General features: G+C 33.0%; 1 protein-coding gene across 1 annotated transcript in view; it reads left to right on the top strand.

Moving 5' to 3' along the window:
• Nucleotides 1-15,215, top strand: part of NCAM2 (neural cell adhesion molecule 2) — a 268,781-nt gene that overhangs the window by 82,750 nt on the left and 170,816 nt on the right. The gene's annotated exons all lie outside the window — the stretch shown is intronic.

The following is a 15,215-nucleotide window of genomic DNA, read 5'->3' as shown; positions in this document are numbered from 1 at the left end:
GGTATGAGAATTGAATATTCACTCTGTTCTCTTGATTAAGGTGTGCAAAGTCTAAATTGCTACAGGAGACATGTTTTTGGATGCTCTTCTGAAAAACTTTTGTCCTGGAAAATTACCATTATGAAAATATTCTAGCCTTTTCTGAGAGATCAGTATTGGGTCTTAAAATATATCTTTGGTTAGAATAGCTACAATGTACAAAGTGTTGGAAATTTGGCCAGCAAGTCCTCTTATTGCACTTTGGGATATAAAAAGATCTGGATAGTATATAAAAAAACAAGTGCTTTAAGTGCAAATGATCTAAGTGGGAGAAAAATTTCAGAAATCAAAAAAAAATTTAGAAATTGCCAATTTTTTCTGTATTTAAAGATAAATATTAAATGTATTTCCATATCTTCCAGGCATTTTTTATAGATCTGCCTGACCAGAATGGTTATGAAATCTAAACATAATTCATGCATAGTTATCTCTGCACTTCTACAGCAACACTTTCTCCCATAATGCTTTTCTACATGAAGTTTCAAAATCAAGATAGTACAGACAGAAGATGTTTAGTGAAAGAAATGGATATGATGTAAATATAAAGTTTAAGTGAAATTTTACATAAAGTGTTTCTATTTTTATCTAAAAACCAATACAGTACATTGATTCATCAGAGAGTGCAAGAAAAATGGAGATTTTCCTATTGTTGGGACTAGATTGCCTTCGTTATGTCCCTTCCAAATCAAACTTCATGATTCTATCATTCCTAGTCGAGAGGAGAGTAAAAGATTTGTATTATTAGTTACAAGAGTGTCCAGATTATGTATTACAAATATTAAGGATGGAATTATGTACAATGCCTATACAAATAAGCTTTTGCATTTTTTGTTTCTGCTACAGATAGGAAAACTGTAAATGAAAATAAAAATAGTTTAAGAGGAAATCAAAGATATATAAATAGAGATAAAATAATCTATAATCTCATTTGTATAACTTTTGCCAAGAAGGGAGGGAAAAAATTAAAGGATGAAAAGAAATAACTAATATATTGCTTTTCTTAATGGAGTTCCACATGCTCTATTTGATCTCATGGATATTCAAATATATACCAAGATAGGTATTTGAGATATATAAATTTCTAATATGTTCATGTTAGGTTACTACTCTTAAAATTGTTACTCCAAAAGTTGCTTACCTTAAATTGCTGTATTCAGTCTAGATACCAAAAAAATAGTTATAAAATGCATAATATCTGATAAAAGCAGGATTCATTTAGTGCTAAGATTATTCATAGGAAATCCTGTCAGAATATCCAGGAAATTTTCATAAAGGCAAATGAGGATGCACACGTAAATTAAATGATTTGGATAAAGAGTGTGATGGAAGGCTTTGGTAAAGAGAACAACAGTTTATACAGTAGTAAAATAAAGTAAAAATTAAAAGTAGCCTGTAGCAAACATCTGTTAAGGAAATGTTTGGGAGAAATTCATCACTTAGCCTGCCAGAGGTGCAGTGTTTGTGGGCAGTAGATTAACTTTCAGGGATCTTGGAAATATAATGTACCAGGCAGGAGTCTGATGCTTTCTCTGGGTTTGTGTAAGATCAATTCCTCCTACAGTGGCCATGGAACTGTCAAGAATATTATTGAAAGCAGAAGGGACTAATTTGGGTTGTGCCTGTCTTTCCATGCCTGCAGCACAAAATTGCTGTAAGAAAATCTGCTGGAGGGGGTTGTATATTAGATAAGCTAAAAAACTGTAAACAAGTGCTAGCAGCAAGGTAAACTCTTCTTGAGTTCTTCTTTTCCCTGTTTGATTGTTCTCGAATTTTCTGCTTGTTTTTTTTTCTATTATAAGGTTGAGAATGGAGCAGTAGTACACAAATCTAATCTACTTCTGTGGGAAATTCTTCTCTACCTAGTCCGCCTCTATGATTTATTGCTTTTTGAAGTACTATTTTGAAACAATACTTCTTTCATAATGTACAACCTACAGAAAAGAGTAGAGACATAGACTGATTGTGTTTGAGTGAACTAGTGAAATATGAAAGTACTATTTACTAAAAGATACCTTGGGAAAGGTGGTTTTGTGATGTTTTGATGCAAAGATAAAATAGGTTTATGAATTTGAGACCATGAATCCGAGGCCCAAGGCTATCAAGAATTCCTTAACCCAAGATGAATTCCTCCTTTTAACTATTAGTCTTTATGTTTTTGTTAATCTACCTTTGAGATTACTAAAGAGTTGGATGAGTAATTGGAAAAGGCATTTTATAAATTAATTTAATTTGATCAATCATAACTATTATTAACAAGAAAAAGAAATCCAGGAAACTGCTTTGGTGTGCAAGTCTGAGTTCTGGGCTATATCTTGTATTCCTGCATAGAAGAACTTGAAACTAAAATATGGTTAAATGTTGGAAGTAAGCTTCCTGAAAATAGTATATTTTCCATGGGAAATAATCCTGTACCTTGTGCTGTTTGTTGACTTTGCTGTCCTTGTTCATGCAAGGTGCAACTTGTGTTTTAGAGCTTTTAAATATTAACAGTTGTATTATTTAGTTTTTAAAATGCCAATACTGTAAGAATAAGGATTTGGAAATGTGTTAATTGCTCTGCAACTTGAACAAAATTTTAATTTATGGAATACTTGGTAGAGAAAAGTTGTTAGTCTTGTGCAGAGTGGAAGAATATGAATGCTCAATATGTATGTCAGTATTTGTCACATTTTTGAGCCTGTATTTGCAAATTAGAAAAAAAATCAAGATTTCAAAGATTAAGGGATATTAAAGTAGGAGACCTTTCCTTCAGAAATAAAGCAGGTGGCTATTCATATGCACCAAAAGTGATTAATAAACAGATTACTATAAGTAATAATAAAAATTTTTCATTTATCTTATTTTTCTTTATTTTTTAAATTGTATTTAAATTAACTGAGTTGGTTTGTCTTCCAATGAATTTCAATATGGTTCACAATGTCTTAATGGTTACTGCAAAGAGTTAAAATTCTTTTTTCTTCTATAATATAGATAAACTGTTGGATGTGAGGAATTCATATGTTTACAATTGGATATGATTTTTGGTCTGGTTACTAAACAGTGCTTATTTCTATGTTATTCAAAAATTCAAAACACGTTTATATATCTTCCTTACGTACTAGACAGAACAAGATAATCAGATCATTTCTGTTCAGATTGAAACCTTTTTTTTTTTCATATTGTCATGAAAAATATCTGCTTAGTTTCATGATAATAATCATCATCATCATCATTCTATCCTCTGTTTTCCTTTGTAATTCATTATGGACATAATATGCTGATAAAATTTTAGTAACATTAGTACACAAATCTATCATTCCATAAAATAATTAGCACACAAAATGTCCCAGACCTACTTCTTTAATTTTCAGAGCAGGTTTTCTGCTGTTTCTATTTTTAAGTAAGAGAAGGATGTGATTGCTTTGGGGTTTTGGCACCAATGAATTCACCATATAATTCACAAATACCAACTGAACAATATCTTTTAAAAAGAAATGCAAAAGAGTTTATAAATTACTGTTGTTATTGACTGCTGGAACCTTCAAATAGTTAAAATTTCTTTCCTTATTGTGTTGGTCAAAATACGATTGGTTGAAATAGGTTTCCAGCAAATGAGATTAACTTGATGACTAAACAATGTATCAGAATTCCTATAATACTAAATAGTGCACCTTCAAATAACTTAATTTCTTATTAGACAATGTTTTCCCACTGTATTCCAAAATAAAATTATGTAAAATGCTTACTCAAAAATATATAATTTCTATTTTATCTTCCTTCTTGTTTTTCTTAATTACTGAATTCATCCATGTCTAAATAGATTATGATGGTGTTTAAAATGTAGTAGCTGTCTGTCAAATCATTATTTGAAGGACTATGTTTATGGAGTTCTGATGACAAAAACAAGCATTTAAATGCTTTCCAAATCTGTGACTCACTATTCAAGGTCCACAGCTTGAAACAGTGTTCTTGATTAACAATTTATTAGAGCCCACAATGCACAGTGAAAAAAAAAAAAAAGGAAAAAACCAAAACCTCAGAATAACAAGTCCAAATCACAAAACAAACAAACAAAAACCCCACAGAACAAAAACATAGAAAAGCATATAAGAAAGCCAAAAGTATTAAAACACTTTTGAATTTCTTATCAGCTAATTATCTTTACAAGTCTTAATCCAAGAAAATTGTGCCATGAAAGCTTCAAGGTCTCACCTGCTTGTTCTAGTGGAAAGTGTTTCTATCCAAAGCATATTTTATTGGTTTTGATGTGGTATACAAAGACTTTGAACAGATTTAAGCATATATAGTGGGATTAATTTGCTTGGATTTAGACATCTATATCACAACTCATCAATAAAGGGAAATACTTTGAAAGACACTGCTGATTTATGTTCCTAAAGTACATGTTTTTCCTAGAATGTAAGGGATTTGTCCCGTTGAGTTTAGTCATTACAAGGACAAGGTATTAAATTCTCACTCTTAGTGATGAGTTACATAGTGCTCATAGTGTTACACAGCTCTCATAGTGTTACATTTAAAAACTATAGAAAATTTATGCTATGTGCCTAGAATTTTGTACCAGTGACTCCTACTATTAGCCACTTCTCTGATATCTGCAAGGAATTTCTGTCTGAAATCCTACATCTCTGAATTTCTGCAGCCCTTACCTGTATATGTTAATTTGACAATATTGTGCTATAAAATGCCACTTTCCATATGGTGGTTTTGAAGTTAGTTTTTCATAGCAATTTAAATATGCCTCTCCTAGTTCAACATAAGAATTTGATTTTCACTTAATGATGCTGTACTTCTTTCTGAAAAGATGCACAATGATGAGTTTTGTTTGAAACTGAATAGTGGCCATCTGCACTTAGTGTAACATTTCTAACAACCCTCCTGTGGAATGAAGAATTTCAACATTGGGACACAGTAGTTGTTTAACAGAATAATTGCCCCTTTCAACAGTAATACTGTTTGTCATAGCCTATGGCCATTGGTTTTTAGATGGGGTGAGTAAGATTAAGGAAGTCTTGCTGGAATAATGGAGGAATGAATATTTGTTCCCATTAGAAATGTTTAAATTAAAGGTACAACCCAATCAAATTATTGACCCCTGCCTATTATTTCCATTTGGTACAATTTAGCCTGAGATTTTACAGGATGTGAATTTCTTCTCTCTCAGAAACCTTCTTGCCAGTTCTTGCTTAGTAGCAAATCTATTTCTACAGTTTCAAGTATTCTCAAGATTTGTGTCATTGGATTCTGAAGTATCCATTTTCAATTACAGGTTCTTGGAGTTCTATGAAACCTAGTAAGGCAAACAAAAGAGTCTTGTCATTTCTTCTTGGCCAATATAATTTGACTAAGAAATCAATAGATGATACCTGCCACTGTCCATAAGTGTCACCTCTCTATGACTGTTCCTCTAGCAAGTCTGAATGTGACAATCTGGAAACTCCCCGCCCAAGCTCCCTCCCTTCTTTGTGATTTAATTTTTTTATACATGTACATATATAGATATTTGAAATATGCAGATGGAAAATGAAGTAACTGTTGCCATTTTTTTTTTTTTTTCAAATTTGATTTCTGCATGATTCATTGGTCTTAAAATTTAGGGGGATTAATGTTTGCTTAGTTTTTCTGACTCTGCCAAGCAAGCTTTTATGAACTTGATTTTAAATATTTGAACTTGAAATGTTTGAGTTTCTTTTTAAATGTAAAGGGTTCATTTGCCCTGCTTACTAGAACTGTGGCAGCCTATGTAAATGACAACTGCTTAAAAATTGTTCAGTTTTGCTTTCAGATCAAAACAAGAAATATTTTTTGTATATTTTGGGGTAAGCTTTGTGATTAAAAATACTATTTTTAGAAAAATCAGTTTATATCTTTCCAGTGACTTAAGTTCTTAAATTCACCATGGAATTTTCAGTAATAAGAAGGAAGATAAATGTTTTGCATTTTAGATCTGAGTGCCGTGGGGGCAGTGACATGGCAGTTTTGCAAAACACTAATTTATTTATACACACAATACTAAAATAGTTTATTAGAGCCTGTTCCTGAATAACTAATTTTAATTTGTAATAATTCCATTAGCAACATGGTGTTTCTAATGTCACACCGTATAACCTGAGTGGAACAGAAAGACCTTTTCTGCTTCCAGAAATTTAATTTCACATCGAATCCAAAACCAATCATCCATCATTGTGACATTAAATCCAGATCACCTGTTTTTGAAGCTGAAGTTGTGCTGTCCTCTGTCCTTGTAATCTTTTAGAGTGCCTGTTATTTGCATCCTACTTATGAAACTTGGATAAAGGCTGAGGGAGGGAGGGAACAGGATGCAGCATAGGAAATGTGAATGAGCAGCTCAGCAGCTGACAGCTTAGGAAAAAACAGTTCTTTATCTCCTATCTCTTTTCCTGATAGAGATACAAAGTCAATAATAGCAGCACCAGGGCTTATAGTGGCATAGCTATTTATACTTATATATGTGCACAGAAGTACATATATATATTTTTACAGTGCCTGTATTCTCTACTCCCAGAATTAACTTCTTTTAAGATGTGGCTTTCAAGAGGAAAAAAAAAAAAAAAATGAGGTCTGCTAGGAACATTTATTTTTGGACTCTAGTGAAAGAGCAAATTGAGAAGGTTAAATTCTCTGCACATGTTGGCCTCTCTAACCAGAGAAAAGATATTTATTTTTGGGAGTTGCTGCAGGACTGACTTCCTGTGGCACAGAGTGTAGTTATAAATCTCATTCTTCAAGCCCTTTATAACGTACCACAGAAGGTTCTCTCATGAAGTTTGTGCTGATGGCCATGTTTCCTGATGTCACCCAGTCAAGGTGGTCAGACTCAAGAGGTGCAAGGCAAACCAGAACCAGTGTGGTCCATCTTCTTCCCATCATTCCTCTCCTGTTCACCTTGTTTTCCTTCCCCCTCCCCAGAAGGAGACAATCTCATCTATTCATGACATCATTGATATTATTGGGTGAGGTGTTCTTGATTATTCTGTGGGATTAATGTGGTTCCATCAGACATATCTCGTGTTGTTCAGGGAGATTTTTCTGTTGGTGTCAGACACACTTCCCACATTCCCTGCAGGATTATTTCATATTACATGATGTCTTTCTTGCTTTCTCTGTATCCTTCATTCTTACCACACAGATTTTACTCTTGTACAGGTTTTTCTGTATAAATTTTGAAGAATGTCTCAATCTATGTAGATTAAGATATCAGTCTAAATTAAGAAGGCCACAAAGATTTCTGCTGATGAAGGATCTAGGCAGGAAGAAAAAATAAAATTAATGGCTTGACTTTATTTTAAGTGGGAAAATGTGAACAGTAATAATCATACTGCTTAATTTATTAAAATGTTTACTTTGTTCAAACAGGAAAATATTATTTCACCAAATAAACCCATAACTCTGGGTCATTTTCCTATGAAGATAGCAGGCAACAAATACAGGTGTAGAATTAACCATTTTATTATTAATTCTAATTCCCCGGGATGATTTCTTCTTAAGATTAACAAGAATAATTCAATAGTACAGTGCTACATTTCACTTGAAATTATTGCTGCTTTTTCACCTCAGAATACTAATATTTTGCTACTTCTGCTGCATTTGTAATTTGTGTTGATTCTCTCCAAATGGTGAATTTTAAATGGAATTTCTGATTTTCTCCACTGTAGTAAAATTAATGCTTGGAATGTTTCTTCCTACAACTCCTACATTCTTCTTTAGTATTTACTCCATGCATTCTTTAATGTAAATTTCATTTTTTCATCATCCAGAATAATTCTAATAATTTGATGGCCCAGATGAATTCTCAGCTGCATCCAGGTGTGTTTTAGGACAGATGTACTTTAAGAAGAAAAAGGGTCTGCAAAAGTTCATGCTGCCTGAAAGCCAGGATAAGAACTGCATGAAAAACTGACAAATTTTTCTCATACTCTTTAAGATGATAGTGTAGCAACGTCCCATAATAAATTGAATAAAATGTGTTTTCTTTATAGAATACTCAATTCTGTTAATTCTAAACCCATTTCTTCTGTCTAGGTTACATTTATAATAGATTAATTCTTGTCATGTAGAATGAGGATAAAAAATGTGGATTAGGAATTAAGTTACTTAGGAATGAATTAATGAGAGTCTCAAGGAGAATAATAATTTTGAAAGCCAATGACAGTGGGGTTTTTCTACTTATATACAACTTAATCAAGTGTGGTGGCTTAGGTTTAGATTCCTCTCAAGATTGTTTCAATTTCAGTTAATTTGATGGCAGCTTTGCAAAATACAGTTCCCTAGGGGTGTTTTAGGTTTTCTCCTTTGGGAAAACATTTTCCTTCTTCTCTCTAGAAATTCAATTGCATCTTTTCAGGCACTGCAGTTTGTGTTTGTGCATGTGTGGAAGTTACACGTGCAAGTCTAAACCAATATATTTAAATGCAGGCCAAAACATATTAAACTTTGTAGGAATATTCGACTTTTTGGTGTGATGTAATGTTTTGTCACTCAGGTCCATATTGTTGTAAACAGAAATTATGTATGTCTGCTGAAAAAAGATGAAACCCTGTTCAACAGAGGAATTAATGTAATGGAAATTGAATTGGCAGATACATAAAAGCAATCCATTGGCATATAGTGTTTTATTTATACTATGCATGTGTTTAGATCCAGAAAAACTGAGGAGACATTTTGAGATATTCTTCAAACAACACTAAAGATGAGCAAATATTTGCAATTATGATCAAATTATGCAGCTATCAAATACAATTTTCTGTAATTAGTGGGTAAGCAGAAGTTGTTGACTTTGTAATTACATGACAATTCTAAAGGAAGTTCCTCTTTAATTTGTCTTAGTAAGCACCTCCAATGCAGTCAAAATTGAAATGCAACACAGTTCTGTGCTTCGATTTGTTGGCTGAAAAGTTCAGTAAGCTACAGGAGGAAAGATAGGAAGAAGTAGAATTTTCTGCCTTTGGGACAGTCATACATTGCAGAAACTTTTACATAAGAATTATCTGGAATTTTTTCCTACCAAAACTGAAAGAGTGGCTGACTCAAAATATCTCTGAGATAGTGCCAAAGGGAAATAGTATTAAAGAAAGAAGAATGGTAGTAATTGCAATGTGGATCTCCAGAGGAAAGTAGATAATTGTTACAGCCTGGAGGGAAATGAGCAATGAGCAAAGTAGAAAAAGTATGTTGCCCAGAAAAAGAATTGGGAATAACAGGAAATAAAAAGGAATTGCTTACAAGCTGTGGCATTTTAAAACAAAACAAACAAAAGGAAAGATAATCAAAAAAGGATATAAACGTAAGTCTGTGTTTCTCTAAGCAAAAAAAGTCTCCATAAATGTGAAAAAAGCCTACAAGGAATAGATAAACTGACAGGGTGACTGAAGTTTTTTGGTAGATTTTCTGCAGGAAATAGAATAATGAAACAGAGGAATAATCAAAACTGTAAGCTGGATGTAAAAATATCTTAAATATTCCAGAAAAGATAACTAAAGGCTGCTGGGTCAATAGTAATGGAATAATTTAACAGCAGACCCTGGGGGGAAAGTCTTCTAAGTCATTACAAAGAAACTCTGAGCAGAATGCTGGGAATTATACTGAGACAGATGGGCTGTTGCTGTCTCTGTGTCCTTCTGTATTTCTTCCTGTGAAATGAAAGACTCTTCTGTCAACAGACCAGTGTGTTCAAGGAATGACTGGATGTGGCACTCAGTGCCATGGTCTGGTTGCAAGGTGATGATCAGTTAAAACCTGGACTCAGTCTTGAGGGTCTTTTCCAATCTTAACGATCTGAAACGGAGAACGCTGCCATTTTGAGAGGTGTCCAACAGGCAGGTGGTTAGATGACCAGCAAATCATTTTCTTGTACACAGCATAGGCAAAGTATATTGCCAGTGTTTTGTATTAATTTAATTAGTTTATGCAAAAATAAGTTACATAATTCATGCTGCTTTTGAAAATTCAGGTTATACGTTTTTCAATTTATCAGTGACATATCATCTAGAGACTCACTCAGATTATACACAGCCATACCTCTGAGATATTGGTAGTTGTATTGCATCATGTACTTTTGGCCAGAAATACTGTCTCTGTTTTCTGTGAGAGAAAAAGTGGAAGTTTTAAAGAATATGTAATTTGTTGATTAAATGGAATTGGATAATGCAATAATGCAGTTCTAATGTAAAATAAAAATATTGCTACTGAAAGTGTGTCCACAACTGCATGTCAAATGAGAATTGTATTATCCGAATTTAATTTATCTGAAGTTCAAATCAATAAAGGTATGGAAGAAGAATGTATAAGTTCATACAGAGAGCTGAAATTTGACTCATGGTTATGACTTCAGACTTGAATCTGCCATCATCTTCCATACAGAGAGCCTGGAAAAGTGCCCATGGAGATGTGCATAACTCTGAACTCTCTTTTTACTTTTATAGAGAGTGGGGAGCAATTCAACTGGATAGAAAATTACTTTTTCCCTCTATTATATGACTAGCACCAAATACATTCTGTGTTATTAAATTAAATGTTCAAATCCAGTTGTCCAAATTAATGTAGTAGAGTCAATGAATGTGTGTGGCTCAAGCATACTTGTCACAGAACCTACAAGCTGTTCTTACTTCCATTAATTCAGGATTGTGTAGGAAAGCTGGCTAACCATTAGAGTTCTTCCATGTCTTTTTGTGATCCTTACAACTGATAGGACAGCTGCACTTCATAAGAAATTTTTAGATATGGTTTTGGAAGCTTTTTGATACAAGTTAATCCCAGAAGTGTGGTCTAAAAGATAGTCTGATTAATTGAAGAGGGAGATCTCCAGTGTAAATTTGGATCATTCACTTGGTTGCACCTTAAGCCATGCACATATATTAAAGAACAAAATACTGAGAAAGGGAGAAGTATCAGAAAATTAATTAAAAATCAGTTATTCATGCTGGCATTTTTTAGTATGATTCTTGAGATAGTCTGTCATGAGGGGCATTTGTTTTATGATCCTTAAGGTTAATAATTTTATCTTTACAAGGTGCATTTATTTTTTATCCTAATGTTATGAGGGGAAATGCTTTTCTCATTTGAAATAAGAAGGCTGGCTTGGGTTTAGCTACAAAAAGTAAATAAAATTTAAGTTCTTTAATGCTGGCCAGGCTTCCAGAACGATAACACATTTTGTGTATATTGGTTCCTGGTAATCTAATTGAAACTGTAATTAAATTGTATTTTATTTTAATAAAAAGACTGGTGGGGCAGCAACTGCCCCAAGGATTTCCTAAATAGCAGAGAAATTGAGAAACAATCAATTTTGGATACCTTCTTATCTTGCTTTTCTCTCTGCTAGTCTATATATATGTTTTGGCAACAGAATAGGCAGTCAGATTTCTTCTTATTCCCAACTCAGCCATAGTATTAAAGTGAATTCTAGCACTGGTGAATATACTAGAGCTATTGAAAATTGTCCACAAGTCTCCAAGTTCTCCTCATTGTTCCAAGTTGATGAATTTGTGGTGGGGTTTGTGGACAATTAGAAGTTGTGAGAGCATTTTAAAACCAAAACTTTAGCTACATATAAAGAAAAGGGCTCGTTTTTTTCTCCTTTAGTTCTTTGATCCTTGTAGTGCCTCTTGTTACTGTCAGTCCTAAGAACTGTAATAGCATCCCAAAAATATGGCATATTTCTGAACACTTATGTGTAGAAAATCCAAACTTCTGTGTAAATAAAAATGCAATGCATATATATATATATATATATAATATATTGCATGTATAATACAAAACAATGTGTAATATTGTAGTAATCACCAGCTTCAAGTGCCTATATACCAAACTATAAGGAATGAAAATAAAATGAGATTATGTTGCATCAACTTTAGGAAAGTTTAAATTACATTCTCCAACTGGATGAGGAATCTTGTTGGGGATGAAGTGAAGAAGAGGGAGGAGGCTTATGTTCTAATACTTTGAAAGACAATTTTGCCAAATTTTCCAGTTCATTTGTCTTGAAAATGTCTTTACCTTATTAGTACACTTTACTTGTTCTATGGTCCTCAGTGCAAGAATTCTTAAAGATTTACTGAAATGGGTATGTATTCTTTTATTCACTTTCTAACTATGAGAATGGACTAGAGCTGAATCTGCAAGTCTTGGAAGTATTCAATAACCTGGTTGTGCAGTGCACTGCTATCCTTCTGTCAGCATTATGCATTCCACAGTTTTCAGTTTGCACCAGAAAAATGTCACTATGACTGCAGTTTTTATCCCAGTTTCTCTGGGTTGTCATACCTACATTTTTCCACATATATTTTCACAATTATTCACCTATGACTTTTTCTACTCCTAGAATTATCCTCACACTGAAAATATATTTAAATTCTTAAACTGACATCTGCTATAGCTCAAAGCTTTTGTTTTGTACAGATCTCAATTTATTGAAACGTCTCTTTTGGGACATGTTGCCTTCTTTTCTGTTGTTTTTCCCTTTGCAGAAGATCAAAGTAGAGCAGAAAAGGAAAAAGATAAAATTGGAATCACTTAGTAAAACTTCTGAACCTTCACTTACTATTTATGATTGTACATAAGTAATGTAACCTGTTCCATGATTTAGATTTTCAGTAGGTTTTTTTTGAGTTACAAAACTTTTATATTATTTTTAAATGTCTAATTATATGAAATTTAAAGGACAGTTACCACTTAAGTATTTTGAAGACACATTTATAATTTATTATACATGTTTACTATCAGTGTATAGATCATGGAGTTATTAGTGAACTTTCAAATAAGGTTACTTTTTGCAATTTTTTTTTTAAGAATATCCAATATCCAAATGATTCATATTCAAACGTGTTTTCTCTTACTTTGAGATATCAGTCATTGAATAAGCTCTCTCTCCTCACTACAAACTGGTTTGTAGTGCCACAGATTTTAGAGCTATTCATGACTAACTTATGTGACAAGACCAGGGAGAAATACTGACATGAAATATTTACTGAGGAGAGGAAGTTAATGAATTACTGCTTTTCTATACAGATTACTAGTACTTGATATTTTATAGTGTTTAAAGTGAAGTTCAATTGAAACAACATAGAAAAAAGTTTTGCATTCAGAATGAAGGGTATCAATTTTTAAGTACTCCTACTTTTTAAGCTGTGTATGTTGAAGGTTTGGAAGTATCAGCTTTAAAGGATGTGCAATGGCAGGTTGGCAGGCATTACAAAGATGATTGATAAGTTCAATTTTGAGGAGACTGGTTTAAAAGTTAAATTTTGAATGAAAAACTGCCTTTGAAGCAAAAAATTTCTTAAATACAATCAGCAGAGTGTGATTTTTTTGGTATTCAGTTCCAGCACTTGTTCTTTTAGAAGAGCTGATTTCTACATCAAGTTAACTTTTTGCCTTCCTGATAAAATTTGCTTTTAAAGACTTTGTAAATGTTTTGTGTTTTGTTCCCTGTGTTATTACATAGGTATAATCTACGCAGCATTGGTTATAGTAAATAACAAATAATCACAGATATGGGGAGATCTGGATCATGGATCTGTATGTTTTAACTAGGTGTGGCTTGGTTTTTTCATTGTGATTCAGATGTTCAGATGATGACAACTAGAAATGTTGACCATGATCTTGCATTACAGTAGAATTATACAATACTATCTCTCCTTATAAAGATAATAAAGAAGTGGCGATGCCACTTAAGGTAATAAAAAAAAGGAATAGCAAGACTTATAGATTATTTGTAATGTGGTAGCAGTTCCTACAATCATTTAAAAACACTGCTGTTAAATTTTAGGATTAACCCTGCCTATCTCTATGAGTCACCCCACCACATTTCTGTGACAGTGACTACATGTCTCCAAATGCCATGTGTGTCTTGTGACTGAATGGCTTTCTGTCACACAAGTATGATCAATAATCTTTCATTCTCATTTATTATATTTTGCTGATTCTTGTTATGCATTCATACTGTGTAATCTGATGGCCTTGAAGAAAGTATTATTTTATTATAATTTATCACGTTTGTTTTCTTGTTGTCTCCCTAGAAATGCATTATATTTTGTTTTTTTGTTTTCTATTATTTTTAGTTCATGTGCATGCAGACACACTACACAAGTACTATGGTGCATATATTTTTAGGAGAATCAAGCCAAGAGATGTGTACCTTGATATGGAAACCAAGGAAAAGGGTTTTTAGGATGCTCTTGTGTTTTGGTCTTGGTCCAAGCTCATGAGGTCTTCCTAGTGTACAGTCTTCTAGGAATCTTGCTGTCAGGACTTTTCATTGCCCAGAGGAGCAACGTTGCCAAATGCAATTAGAGCTTTAAATCTATCTTTTAGTTTGTAAGACTAAGTCAGAGAATTGTTATGTGTTTTTCAGGAATCACTGAGAAGGAGTCTTTAAAATGACAACACTAGAGAAGCATAATAATGACAGCTTCACATACATTTAGGGCTTTAACATGTGTGGGTTTGGGTTTTTTTTCCTAGTGAAGTCACTGTCTTGGATTAATTATCTATCATGGTGGTTGGGTCAACTACCACCAAAAATTAGAGGAAAAAGTGAGATCATGTCTTCAGCACCTGTGGCAATGGGAACCTGTGTAAATATATCCAGGCCTTTAGAAATACAGTCATTCATATGTCCTCTGTTATAATCTGTGAAGAGGCAGAATGTTTGCATAACATTTTGCAAACCATGACCAGGACTAAAAAAGTCTTGATTTTAGAGTTAGAAATATTTTAGATAAAGAATGTTAAGTGGCAATTAAATCCATGCACATGTGAGTATTATTCTGAAATATATAATGGCTTTCTAATTTCATCTATTCGAAGTAGCAGATGACCAAATAGTTGAAACAATGTTGTGAACATAATTTCACAATTTCAAAGAACATGGAATATTTTGTCTAAAAACAAACAAGCAAACAAAATCCCCAGATGAACATCCCATTTTTTGTTGATTGGTGGGCCAGGAGAGTAGCCATCACAGAAATGAGGAAGTGGCAATACCTTGGATTTTATATCCCTCTCACAATCAGAGTCCTTTTCAAGATGTTCTGACTGTACCAGAGTTGTGGGCATTCTTCCATATCTCAGTCAATTCCTTTGGTTTCCATTTGAAGCTTATATTAATATAAAATACTAAAAATAAGCTATATTTTCAGCAAAGTTTCCAGTTAAGTGTT

This window comes from Lonchura striata, chromosome 2 (genome assembly GCF_046129695.1).
Source record: "Lonchura striata isolate bLonStr1 chromosome 2, bLonStr1.mat, whole genome shotgun sequence".
Taxonomy (NCBI): Eukaryota; Metazoa; Chordata; class Aves; order Passeriformes; family Estrildidae; genus Lonchura; species Lonchura striata.
Note: the sequence above shows the minus strand (reverse complement) of the source record. Positions and strands in the feature narration are given on the sequence as shown.